Source organism: Sus scrofa, chromosome 11, assembly GCF_054392235.1.
Source record: "Sus scrofa isolate SSC_HxYL_T2T_F1_AM1 chromosome 11, Sscrofa_HxYL_maternal_Yorkshire_Landrace_v2.0, whole genome shotgun sequence".
Taxonomy (NCBI): domain Eukaryota; kingdom Metazoa; phylum Chordata; class Mammalia; order Artiodactyla; family Suidae; genus Sus; species Sus scrofa.
In genome coordinates, this window is record NC_139393.1 from 48,450,236 (window position 1) to 48,465,537 (window position 15,302).

Below are 15,302 nucleotides of genomic sequence, written 5' to 3' on the forward strand. Positions count from 1 at the left end.
TGCAGGCCAGAAGAGAGTGACACAATATACTTAAAGTGATGAAAGGAAGAAAAAAATGATCCCTCTACACACCAGTGTCACCATTCAGATTTGAAGGAGAAATCAAAAGTTTTATGGACAAGTAAAAGCTAAAAAAATTCAGCACCACTAAACCAGCTTTATGATAAATACTAGAGGAATTTCTTTAAGTGGAAAAGAAAAGGCCACAACTAGAAACAAAAATGTTTCAAATGACAAGTCTCACCAGTAAAAGAATACATATAGCAAAGGTACGAAATCATCAACACTCAAATATAGTACCAAAACCAGAAATTGTGAGGAAGGTACAAATACACAATACTGGAAATGCACTTGAAATTAAGAGACCTACAACTTAAAATAATCAATGAAATCAATGAAATGACTCAAATTAATGAAATTAGAAAGGAAAGATGAGAAGTTACAATGGACGTCACAGAGATACAAACAACCGTATGCCAATAAAATGGACAACATAGAAGATATTGGCAAATTCTTAGAAAAGTAAAATTTTCCAAGACTAAACCAAGATGGAATAGAAAAAAAAATGAATGGACCAATCACAAGTACTGAAATTGAAAATGTGATTTAACAACTTCTAACAAACAAAAGTCCAGGAACATATGGCTTCACAGGAAATTCTATCAAACATTTAGAGAAGAGTTACCATCTATCCCTCTGAAACTATTCCAAAAAATTGCAGAGAAAGGGACATTCCCAAATTCATTCTATGAGGCCACCAGCATCCTGATACAAAAACCAGATAAAAATATCAAAATAAAAATTGCAGGCCAATAACACTGTGAACATAGATGTAAACCCACCCCCCAAAAAAACTAGCAAACTAAATCCAGAAATAGGAGTTCCCGTCGTGGCGCAGTGGTTAACAAATCCTACTAGGAACCATGAGGTTGCGGGTTCGATCCCTGCCCTTGCTCAGTGGGTCAAGGTTCCGGCGTTGCCGTGAGCTGTGGTGTAGGTCGCAGACGTGGCTCGGATCCTGTGTTGCTGTGGCTCTGGCGTAGCTTGGCAGCTACAGCTCCGATTCGACCCCTAGCCCGGGAACCTCCATATGCCACAGGAGCGGCCCAAAAAATGGCAAAATAAATAAATAAATAAATAAATAAATCCAGAAATATATTAAAAGGATTGTCCACCATGATCAAGCAGTATTTATCCTAGGGATGCAAGGATTTTACAATATGTGCAAATCAATCAGTGTGATTCACCCTTAACAAACTGAAGAATAAAACCATATGATATTCTAAGATGCAGAAAAAGCTTTTGACAAAATCCAACACCCATTTCTGATTAAAAAACCTCCAAAAAGTGGGCATAGAGGGAACCTGCCTCAACATAATAAAGGCCATGTATGACAAACCCAGAGATAACATCATTCTCAATGTGGAAAACCTGAAAGATTCCAATTAAATCAGGAACAAGACAAGGATGTCCTCCCTGGCCACCTTTATTCAATATAGTTTTAGAAGTCCTGGCCATAACAATGAGATGAAAAAGAAAAGGAATCCAAATTGGAAAGGAACAAGTAAAACTATCACTGTTTTCAGATAACACGATACTATACCTAGAAAATCCTAAAGACACTACAAGAAAACACTTAGAGCTCATGAATGAATTTGCTAAAGTTGAAGGATACAAAATTAATATGCAGAAATCAACTGCATTTCTATATATTAACAATGAAAGATCAGATAGGGGAAACAATTCCATTTACCATTGCATCAAAAAAAAAAAAAAAAAGAGGAAAATAACTAGGAATAAAGCTACCTAAAGAGACAAAAGACCTGTATTCTGAAAACTATTAAGAAGCTGATGAAAGAAATCAAAGATGGAAATCAAACAGATGGAAATCAAAATCAAAGATGGAAATCAAAATCAAAATCAAAATCAAAATCAAAGATGGAAATCAAACAGATGGAAAGATATACCATGCTCTTTGATTGGAAGAATATACTTTGAAAAACTTACGGTTACCAAAGGAGACAGGTTGAGGGGGATGGAGGGATGGGCTGGTGGTTTGGTATGGAAATGTTGTAAAATTGGGTTGTGGTGATCATTGTACAACTATAAATATAATAAAATCTATTGAGTTAAGAAATGAAGGTAAAAAAAAATACTCCACCACATTGACCAAAGCTATCATTTCTGGGCTCTAGAAAGAGACCAAAGACAGATAGCAATTAAAAAGAACTTATTCTTGGAAAACTGATAGACTGTCATAAAATAATAGCACTCATCTACTGGTTTTCTTGTCTAAGGCTGTTACTATTTCTCTTTGTTGACATAAATTGTAGTTTTAAGGATATGGCTTTCCTCCAAAATAATCAGCTTTGGTCCCCTAGAGGAGGCAGAATTGACCTGGGACCAGGACAAAACCTCACACAGCTTTGTTCTTTTATAGTGGTGAATTCGGTTGGAAACAGATGGAAAAACTTATGCTTTTGTAGTATTAGACCTTGGAAATGATTGGGGTGAATGCAGACAAACCAGAAAATTAATGAGAAGATCCTGAAATAAAAGAACCATAGGATGGCCATATGTGACCTCCACACCCTACTTGATTACAGGAAACTGCACTTTTGGGACCTAGATGTTGACTTTATCACACAAAGCCTCACAAATATCTATTGTAAACTTGTTCACAAAATTAAAAGATGCTATGCCTAGAGAACAACTTCTATAAAATATACTTTTTCAAAAATTCTGTTGGAAAAAACAGGTAAAATCTACATGATGGACTTTATCAGACCAATAAATGAAGTGAATTTTTAAAATATGAGTATGGTTTTTAAAAGTTAAAGTGATAATGATAAGTGGAAAATACAGTAAACATGTTTTAGGTGAATTGTTTACATTGTTATTTTCCAATGGCATAATATTAGAACAGACACTGGGAAAGTTTTTATTTTTATACTATTTAAATTCTTCCTTTATAGGTTTTAAAAATGATTACAAATTATAGGAAAATTATCTAGTATTAAAATTAGGTCACTGTATTTATGACAATCACATTCTCATTATTTTTAGCAATAACTTTATTTTATTTAAACATTTCTTTTTGGTTATTTTATCAAAAATTACACTCAGGAAACTTACTTGATAATAAATATTATATAGATCAGGACAGAATCATGCCATTAAATGAAAGGCTAAAAAGTAGAACAACCTCTGTGGAATTAAAATTTGAAATGAATAATTCACCAGCCGTTATTACAGATCAAATATGTGTATTTTAGTGGAAACACTTGGGATTTCTAATTGTTCACAGTCAAATTCCATTTGATTTCCTTAATCTATTTTTCTTCTTTGATCTCCCATAATCTTCAGTACTGTATTAGTGGCTTTTATTAATGGAAATTTTTTCCTACTAAGGGGAATTAATATCTGAACATCTGAGCTTTGCATATAAGTATATAAAATTGTCACAGCTCTAAGTGAAAGCTCTTTTGTGCAGGTGCTGTTCTTAAAAACAAGGTTACACTATTTAAAACTACACTATTTACTTCTAAGAAGCAGAGTTTCATATTCTGCAAGGACACAACTGCTTAAAATTTATTTAATCACTAACATTTTATAGCCATGGAATAGACTGTAGTTTATAAAACTGATGTACATAAACCATTCCCAAATATTTGGTATTTCCTGGATTTATGAGAAAAACAAGAAAAATAACCCCATCTTCTGGGAGTGAGAGGTATGGTGATCCTTAAGGGACTCCATGGACCCAGGTAACATCAAAACCTAAATAACTATTGAGGGGTGAGGTTGTGTGTGTGTGTATGTGTGTGTGTGTGTGAGGGTGCATGTGTGTGTGTAATTAAAATAATAACTTGAAATAAAATGAGACACATTAGAAACTATAATCTATGTGTTAGTAATTACCTTCTATTATCAGTTAAGGTACTATAAGTGGGGATTTAATATTTTAAGTAGATATAAAATTGGAATTGCTAAGTTGTAATGTGAATATACCACATGGTATATTAAATTTACCATGATTATGGCTTGTACAAATTCACTTCATTGAACAAGACTGAATACAGTGATTCAGAAATGTTTGCTTTCTGCAGCTAAAGAAATTAGAATTTATGGGGAGTGCAATTTAAGATTGAACACAATTCTTTACTGTTCATTGGTTTTATTAAGATATCTTGGACTTCATTAAATTCACTCATACAATAAATGTAAGTTTCACAAAAATGTTTAAGTTTCATATCATTCTAGAAAAAATAGTCAAAGTATTCCAATACATTCAAGAAATGACAATGAATTAAATTTTTAGGTCTGTATTAAATGGTAAATTATTTTTAAACTTATTGAATATGAGCATAATTGTATTGTAAAGTCAGTAGATGATGATTTTCTTTTAGCCATAACAATTCTCCTACATGAATTAATGTCTTTCGTGTGTATCTTAGCTTTAACTGCTCCCACATTGTAAGTATGAAAATGGCATATGTCCCGTTAATGAGAAACTATGAGATTATTTTATTTAAGAGGCAGGTTTGGATTAGACATAAAGTAGACTTCCTCCATACAAGTTGGTTTAAGTAGGGCTTGGGTTTAGAGTGTGAACATATTACCGACTGAGAAAACAACACTTTAATGAAGGTAATTACTCATTGAGAAACATGTAAAGGAACAGGTTTTTCAAGCATAAGCTTTGCAAGCTAAAAGATATTTAGTCAAAAGAGGGAGACATTGGGAAATATTATAAAAATTGTGACATGCACTGCATTTCAGACCCCAGTTGGAGCTTCTCTTTTACTTCCTTTGAAACATAGTTTCATCTTTCTAAAAGCAGATTAAAATAAAATTTCTGGAGATTCAATAAGTTGACATGCATAAAGCTAGGGGTTAAGCCTGTAAAAATTACTTATCCTTTATGAGTTTCTGCTATCCTTTATGACTATTTCAAGGAGTTCCTACTGTGACACAACAGGTTAAGGATCCAGAGTTGCCTCTGCAGTGGTGTGAGCTTCATCCCTGACTGGTGGATGCAGTGGGTTTAGGATCTTGCTGCAGCAACGGTGTAGGTTTCAGCTGTGGCTCAGACTCCATGCCTGGCCTGGGAAATTCTATATCATTCAGATGTGGCAAAAAAAAAAAAAAAAAAAAAAAAATCTGTTTAAAGGAGCCAAGTCTTTAATTTTGGTGACAAGACAGTATTTTTTCCTAGCCCAATCATAAAAATTTAGTGTAATTTTCAGAAGAATGTGCAATTGCTTTAGAGGATTATATGTTTTCAAATCTCTTCCAGACAGGTACTCATTCAATATGGTGAATACTCTACACAATATAAAGGAATCCTCTTCAAGAAGGATTATTGTTGAAGATAATACATCCTATTTAAACAATGGAATCTTTATAACAAGGTGATTTACATCTGAAAAAGAATTGTAGTAACCTTTGGAATTTTAAAATATACTCTGATATTTGGAATAAACACCTTACTAATAACAGTTCCAAATTTTGAGTGCTAACTCAATTATCTTTTCTTCCTATGGCCTAACATTACTTCCAGATTTGTATTGACATTATTTTTCAACTTTTTTTAAAAGTATGTGTCTATTTACTTTCCTCTCACTTTTTTTTTTTTTTTTGAAAAATAGAAAATACCTTTTTAGGACTATCCATGTGAAGTCATTGAATAATATAATGATCTTGTTATCTGGGAAGTTTAAGCAAACCAACTTACAGGACTAATTTGATCCCACATTTAAAATCTGCATTTTGACTATACAATTGACATGATCAGATGCAAAATGCAAGTATCAAAATTTTTAAAAATCTTTTAAATTTTTCATATAATAATAATTTCTCAATTTTGTTACTTTTCAGATAAAACGATTTTTTTTTTTAGCCAGGAATACCAAGGAATTTAAGGCAGTTCTACATATAATAGTGCACTCAGATTTTATGGTTTATAAAGTCTCAATCTATCCAGATAACAAAATGTGCCATTTAGGAGATTCACTGTTATGAGTATGTGCTCTGGAAAGCAGACCAGAGATGTGGCTGGAAAACCATTTACTGAAGAAATTAGGCATGTGACACATGGATCCACTCAACCATTTCAGCAAAACCAAGACTAGAGTTGAGATTATCAAGAAGATCATTGGAGGACCCTCTTGTCTAATGATGAGGGCCATTATGGCATACTCAGGAGACTCACAAGATTTTCAAAAATTTTATATCACCAGAAACAATGTCAGCTTCATTGGAAATGTAAAGAAGCATGAATTGAGGAATGAATATCAGAAATCCAAATGTCTACAGGTAGGAAGCTGCTGATATAGTTACTCAGCTGTAAACATGCTGCCTTTCAGGAAAAAGGTTAAAAATAACTCTGGGGACAAGAGCAATGAACACAAAGTGGAGCTACAGGTGCAGAGACAGAGGCTAGTGTATCCAGGTGACCAGAAGGCAATATCACAGGACATTAAGGTAGAACACTGAGCCACAGTAAATTATTCTCAGGCCTTGAAATGTGTTCAAATTTGTGCTGCTTGATTTTGAAGTTGTCTGGAACCTATGGCCCCTTTATTTCTCCTATTTTTTTCTTTTGAAAAGAGAATATCCATAAATGTCATTCTATGCCTTTCTGTTCCACTACTGTATATTGATGCAGATAACCTATTTTTTTTTAGTTTTATAGGTCCATAAATAAAAGGAAATTTTGTCCCAAGATGGTTCATACTGTCAAAGATAAACAAAATTTTTAAGAAACTATTTCAATCAGTTAAAATTATTCATATTAGAAAAAAGAATTCACCTGAACTGCACTTCACTTTATGCAAAGGTTAACAGGAGATTGAGGGAATAGAGAGCAGGGCAAGTGAGGGTTCATTAGAGTCAGGAAAGTAAAACATTACAAAGTGTTAGTGTAAATATGATTAGGCTATTTGTGTCTGCTAGCTGGTAATTAGCAAAGCTGGGATTTTACCTTCACATAGAGACTGTGAGCCAGAAGTCTTACTCTCAGGTGCTGGCTGGAAGAAAGAGTACATTTTCTTTGGCATCCTTGGAGTTTTCTCAGTTAGACACTGTCAGAGGGGCTAAAGTCATCTTAGGGATAAGACTTGTAGATTTTAGGCATTACATTCGTGTATCTTCAAGTCTTCACAGGCCAAGGTTGAAACACAATTAAGAAGAAACCTCAGAGGAATCTGGCTAGAGTTTGGTCTAGTAGAGATTTTTTGTTAATACCTGGTCTTATCAATACTTAAATTAGGTAATGAGATTTTTGGCTTCTGAGCTGATAATACTTAGATGAGTTTTTTTTTTTTTTTTTTTTTTTTTTTTTTTTTTTTTTTTTTTTTAACCTAAAGTTGAAGCAGTAATAGGATGAGACTTGTAGGTATACTGGGGTTGAGTGATTAACTTTTGCATGTGCAACAGACAGGAAAGCTTGAGGCTAAATGTCAGACTGCAGTGGCTCTAATGATGACATTGAAAAGATAGGTTCATATTTTAATCCATGGAAGCTGTTAATCTTCTCTTACATGGTAAAAGAAAAAAAAAGAATATTACCCTAATATGAAAAATATAATTAAGTTAAGGATTTTTGAGAGAAAGCGCTTATTGTGGATTATCCAGTGGGCCATGAATCCAAGGGCAAATCTTTATAAGAGTCAGTAGGGCCATGTAAGGTTTGATTAAAACACACACACGTGGGAGAAGATACATACCCACAGAATAGGAGGCCACAGAAGAAAACAAATGAAGAGTTTTAGTAATGCCAGTGAAAACTCAAGGAATAGCAAGAAATGCCAAGGGGGGCCAAACAACAACCAGAAGCCAAATGAGGCAGGGAATTCATTCTTCTTTAGAACCATTTGAGGGTCATGCAACTAGGACAGCACTTTCATTTCAGATTTCTGACCTCCAGAACTATGAGAAAAATAAACATAAATTGTTTAAAGTCAAGATTTGGTGGTAATTTGTTACAGCAACCACATGGAAATATTATAAAATCCCTTGTAGCATAAATTATGACCAGGCTAATTTTTTCACCATTAATCCTTAAAAAAATATTTCCAGAAATGGTTTTGCTGTCTATAAATTGCTGGATTGGTTTCTAATAGCGAGCATACCTACATACTCTCTCTCTCACACACACACACTTAAATGTGAACATACAGCACTTCTTTTTTTTTTTTTTTTGTCTTTTTGCTATTTCTTGGGCCGCCCCTGCGGCATATGGAGGTTCCCAGGCTAGGGGTCGAATCGGAGCCATAGCCACCGGCCTACGCCAGAGCCACAGCAACGCGGGATCCGAGCCGCGTCTGCAACCTACACCACAGCTCAGGGCAACGCCGGGTCGTTAACCCACTGAGCAAGGGCAGGGACCGAACCCGCAACCTCATGGTTCCTAGTTGGATTCGTTAACCACTGCGCCACGACGGGAACTCCCATACAGCACTTCTAATTGTAATAGGAAACAGGAACAAGCAGGAGGTGAGAAAAATAAAAAAAAAAAATTGTGGTAAATTAAAATATGTGTATTTTTGTGGTTTCAAAAAAGAAGTGTCTTGGAGCAAATTCTTCTAAAATTGATTATTTTGAGATTTTATAACTGTTCCTAAATATAACAGACAAACTGTATTCCAAATAAAAGCATGGTATGGCTTTTTCTTAGGATTTAATATTACTGTGTTAAATTATGCATAAGCCTCATTTTATGTGGTTATATTACTGTTTATTTGAGGAAGTTTGAACTTTTAATCCTAAAATTCTTTATTAAAAATATTTTTATTAATTTTTAAAAAGTAAAAAAATAAATTTTTATAGTTTTTTAAAAGTACTTTTTATTTTAATCCAGAGAAGGAAAGAAATTTAAACATACTACATAGACATTAAAAATCTTAACCCTCCTTTCCAATCTTCCCATCCTCCAAGTTTGTTTTTAGCTCAATCTTATCATTTCTCACTTATTGGCAATAATGTACTTTAATAAGATTTACCAGAATGGTATTATAACTTGATATAATTAATATTTTAAAAATTATCCATCCAACAAGAGGAGCATACCTATTTTTAAACCTACATGGAACAACCACCAAAATAGATCACATTCTGAGCCACAAGACACACCATAACAATCTTACTAGAATGGATGATTTGTTACTAGACAACAATACAATTTAACTAGAAATCAATAACAGACAGATAGCTAGAAAATCCCCAGATATTTGGAGAAAAAGCAACATACACCTAAATAATACATGGTTCAAGGAAGTTTCTCAGGTTGGACCAAGTGAAAATGAAAATAGAACCTATCAAAACTGTGGGATATGGTCAAATCTGTGCTAATGGGAAATTTACAGCATTAAATGCATATTTTATAATATAAAATCAATAACCTAGTTTTCAACTTTTGGAAACAAGAAACAGGAGAAAAATTTAAGCCTAAATCAAGGGCAATGAAAAATTTTAAATTCAACAATTGTTGTTAACTGAAGACATAAAAACATTAAGAAAGGCAAGGAAACAAAAAGCTAGGTATTTGTAAATATCAATAAAACTAAGTCCTAGCCAGGCCGACAAGAAAAAAATGAGAAATAATATAAATTACTGATATTATAAAGGAAAAAAGGATCATCAGTATCATGCCATAACCACTAAAATTGTAATAAAGGCATATTATGAATAATTCTAGCCCACATATTTGATGAGATGGTGCAATTTCCTGAAATAGATAAGCTATCGAAATTTGCATGAGAAGAAAGAGATAATCAGGATATGCCCAGATCTATTAGATAAATTGAATCAATAATTAATAACTTTTCAAATAAGATAGCACGAAGCCTAGAGCTCTTCACGGGTGAATTCTAACAAATATTAAAAAAAAAAAAAAGATACCAACACTCTACACTCTATTCCAGAAAATAAAAGTAGGGATAATACTTTCAAATTCATTTTATAAAACCAGCATTACCTGAATACCAAAATCAGATAAAATTATTACAAGAAAGAAACAACAATAAACAACTTTCATGAATATAGGTGCAAGTCCTTTGTAAAATGCAGTTAATCAAATCTAACTATAAATAAAAATAATTATGTAGCATAACCAGGTTTTGAAGGCTATTACCATATTTGAAAATCAATAAATATAAACCACTACATCCACAGGCTAAAAATAAAAATCATATGATTATATTAATTATGCAAAACAAAATGGGCAAACTCAAACATATTCTTGAAAAATGTCTTCGCACACTATAAAAAGGACTTTCAAAAAATTACAAAAAAGTATAGCTAAATCTTACTTAATTTTGAAAAAATGTATATTTCCCCCTAAAATTAAAAGGTAATATGCCCTTCCAGTCAATCTTATTCAATGAACATATTGCAATATTCAGCTAATGTATTAAGATTAAAAAAAATGAAAAACATAAACTATGAAAATAGGAAAATAAGAAATAAAACTATCTCTATTCAAAGATGACACACTGCTTATCTAGAAAATTCAAAGAATCCCCAAAAATATAAAATTTCTGTAGCTAATATATGAATAGAGTATGGTTTGAAAATGCAAAGTTAGAAGAGATCAAGACGGCAAATTAGGAGGATGTGAAACTCACCACCCCCAACCATGAACACATCAAAAATACTTGTACATGTGAAAAAATTTTCACTGAAAACTAACTGGAAACAGGCCTAAAGACTCCTGTAAAATAAGGCTTTAAGAAATATTCACACAGAGTAAGTTCGGAAGGGAAGGGATTGGGGTTGAGACTTGTGCTCCTGGGAGGGGCCTCAGAGGAAAAGGGAGATTACAGAGGTGGAGACCCTCCCCAGAGATCTGAGCCACATATTGGACACTATAGTCCTGGGGTCTGACACAGAAAAGGTGATCCTCCTTGTCTGGTTGAAGAGCTGGTAGGACTAACATGAGATTCCTCTAATATGTGCTTGTTTGCTCCTGAAGCAGGGTGCAGAGTAAAGATTGAAACTATAGCTTGCAGACTATTTTCCCACAACCAGCCTGCCACATGCCCCAGCATGATCTGAGTGAATGCTCCAGCATCACCTGCTTTATCATGCAGCTCCACACTGTAGTGATGGCTGCCATAAGGGAGGAAAGACCTTGACTGTGAAACATAGAGTTCATGCAGACCTGAAATGGCATCCGAGCAGGACAAGAGAAGTCATTGTTGGTGTTTATAATGACAGAAGCAGCCTTGACCTCAGTCTCCAGCCGGATTGCTCTAGTCCACATTCTGACACACACACAGAGAGTCTACACAGGCCATGCCTACCCTGTGGTACAGCTCCACTCCAGGATGGTAGGAGTAGCAGATGATGAGAGGAGAGGTCAACTACGAGGGACAAAGGAGACTCAGAACTGAAGCGGCCTCTGAAGTGAAACTGAGGCAGCCATACCTGGCACTTACACAGGCAGCATATCAGGAGTGACCACAACCTCTGTCTGACCACCACTGGTTGTGCCTCTCACATGCTAAGAGTCTGAATGGGCCAATCTTGCTCAAGCACACACTGAAAAGGAAGAGAGCTGCTTAGGCATGACCTTCAGGTTGCTTCTGCTCTAGCAACCTGAAACCTCTTATAGGGTGGTGATGGCCACTGAGCAAAAGTGAAGCCCTGGCTCACACCCAGCTCTGGCCCTAGTGACTCCATCCAAGGTGATAGATGGCAGCATGTACTGAAGAAAGATGTGACTCATGTTCACATCAAAACCAGCCCTCTCACCAAAGCCACAGGGTACTCATAGACTGTATAGGATGCTTGGAAATGAGGACAACATTTCAGAACTTCAGACGCAACTATTTTACCTAATTACACAGAGATAGAGAAAATTAAGTAAAAGGAGAGGACAAAGGAATTAGTCTCAATTGAAAGAGCAGGAGAAAACCACCGAAAAAAAAAACAAATAATGAAACAGAAATAAACAATTTGCCAGATAAATAATTCAAAGCATTAGTAATAAAAAATCCTAACTGAATTAGTGAAAAGAATTAATTTAAAAAACTGAAAATTTTAATAAGAAACTAGAAAATAAAAGAATAACTATCCAGAAATGAATACAATAACTGAAATAAAAAATACACCAGAAAGAATTAATAGCAGACTAAGTGATACAAAAGAATGCATAAGTGATCTGGAAGATAGAAAAATGGAAATCATCCAACCAGAACAGAAAAAAATCTCAAAGAACAAATTTTTAAAATTAGAACAGTTTAAGATATCTCTAGGAAATATTAAATGTGACATTAGTATATAGAGGCCTCAGAAAGAGAAGAGAGAAAGGGGTCAAAATGTATTTGAGGGAATAATAGCTGAAATCTCCCCATATCTGAAGAATGAAACAGATATCTATGTATAGGAAACACAGAAAATCCAGAAAATCCTAAAGAAGATGAACCCAAACATACTCACACCAAGACATATCATAAATAAAATGGAAAATTTAAATATAGAAAGAAAATTCTAAAGGAAGCAAAAGAAAAATAAAGTCATATTTAAAGGTGTCTCCATAAGGCTATCAACTGATTTCTCTAGAGAAATGTTGCAAGCCAGAAGGGAGTGCTTAGAGGGAAAAAATGGCAACCTGGGATATTCTAGTCAGTAAAATTATCTTCTGGAATAAGAGAGAAAAAGAAATTCTCAAACAAGCAGAAATTAAAGAAGGAGTTCTCCTTGTGGCAGAGAACTAATCCTTGTAGCAGAAACTAATCCAATTAGGAAGCATGAGGTTGTGGGTTCAATCCCTGGCTTCACTCAGTGGGGTAAGGATCCAACATTGCCATGAGCTGTGCTGTAGGTCACAGACATGGTTCAGATCTGGCATTGCTGTGGTTCTGCTGTAGGCTGGCAGCTATAGATCTGATTAGACCCCTAGCCTGGGAACTTCCATATGCCACAGGTGTGGCCCTAAGAAGACAAAAAAGACAAAAACAACAACAACAACAACAAATAAACTAAAAGAAATAAGCAATACCAAACCTACTCTAAAAAAAGTTAAAGGGTCTTCTCCAAGTGGAAAAGAAAGACTTTAATAAGAAGAATTTTGAGGAAATAAAAAGTCCCACTGCTAGGATTTCCCACTGTGGTTCAGTGGTAATGAACACGACTATTATCCATAAGGAAGTGGGTTTGATTCCTGGATTCTCTAGTGGGATAAGGATCTGGCATTGTCATGACCTGAGTCACAGATGTAGCTCAGATCTGGCATTGCTGTGGGTATGTCATAGGATGGCAGCTATCCCTAGCCTGGGAACTACCATAGGCTGCAGGTGCAGCCCTGAAAAGACCAAAAAGAAAAAAAAATCCCACTAATAAAGGCAAATATATAGTAAAGGCTGAGGATAAACCACTTAAATAAACTAGTATGCTGATTAAAAAAAAAAAAACTGAAAAATCAACTATGACTGCAGAGATGGACACTAAAGTATAAAATATGACATCAGAAACACAAAATGTGGTGAAGGGATTAAAAGATGTTGACCTTCTATAATGTAATTGAACTTAAAAGCACTACCTGTTTAAAACAATAGATATTGTTATAGGTCAACATACATGAACCCCATGGTAACCCCAAATCAAAACTTATAATAGATACACAGAACCTGGAAAGAAAGGAGCATAAGTATACCACTAAAGAAATTTATTAAATCAGGATTTCCCATTGTGGTGCAATGGAAATGGATCTAGCTAGGAATCATAAGGTTGCAGGTTCGATCCCTGGCCTAGCTCAGTGGGTTAAGGATCTGGTGTTGCCAATGCTCAGATCTGGCATTGGTGTGGCTCTGGTGAAGGCCAGAAGCTATAGCTCTGATTAGACCTCTAGCCTGGGAACCTCCATGTGCTACAGGTGAGGACCTAAAAAAAAAAAAAAAAAAAAAAAATACAAAAAAAAAAAGAAATTTATTGAATCAGAAAGGAATAAACAAAAAGAAGAAATGAAGAGAGAACTTCCAAAAATTGGAAAGAAAGTAACAAAATAGCAATAACCACATATCTAACAATAGCTACTTTAAATGTCAATGGACTAAATTCTCCAATTAAAAGGAACAGAGTGGCTAATTGGAAAAAATATTAAGACCCATCTACATGATGCATACAAGACACTCACATCAGAGCTAAAGATGAATACAGACTTAAGTGAGAGGATGGAAAAAGATATTTCACCCAAAAGGAGGCAATAAGAAAACTAGAGTGCTAGTACCCATATCAGACAAAAAAAGACTTTAAAACAAAATCTATAACAAAAGCCAAAGCAACACATTGTATATTGCTAATGGGAGCAAAATCAGAAAAGGATATTATTCTTGTTTACATATGCACCAATACAAAGGCATCTAAATATATAAAGTAAATATTAACAAATATATAATGAGAAATTGACAATAATACAATAACAATAGGGGTTTTAATACTGCAATTATATCAATGGACAGATCATCCAGACAAAAAACCAGTAATGAGACAGTGGTCTTAAATGACATGATAGACTGGTTGGACTTAATGGATACAGCACAATATACATTATTCATCCAAATACAGCACAATATACATTATTCTCAAGTCTTCATGGTTCTCCAAGATAGATCACATGCTAGGCCACAAAACAAATCTCAACAAATTTAATATAGAGATTATATCAAGCACTTTTTCAGACTACAATGGTTTGATACTAGAAATCAACTAAAAGAAGAAAAAGCAAAAAAGCACAAATATGTGGAGACAAAACATGTCACTGAAAAAAACAAAACAAAACAAAACAAAAACAATGGATCAATAAAGAAACCAAAGAGGAAACTAGAATGTACCATGAGACAAATGAAAATGAAGACATAACTTTCCAAAATCTATGGGATGAAGCAAAAGCAGCTCTAAGAAGGAAGTTTACAGCAATAGTGGCCTACCTTTTTTTTTTAATTTTTTTTTTATTTTTGTCTTTTCTATGGCTGCTCCCATGGCATATGGTTTCCCAGGCTAGGGGTCAAATTGGAGCCATAGCCACCAGCCTACAACAGAGCCATAGCAATGCAGGATCTGAGCTACATCTGCAACCTATGCCACAACTCATGGCAATGCTGGATCCTCAACCAACTGAGCAAGGCCAGGGATTGAACCCCCAACTTCATGGTTCCTAGTCAGATTCATTAACCACTGTGCCACAACAGGAACTCCAATAGTGGCCTACCTTAAGAAGAAAGAAAAATATCTAATTAACAAGGTAACCTACCATCTAAGAAATTAGGAAAAGAAGAAACAAAGCCCAGTGAGCAGAA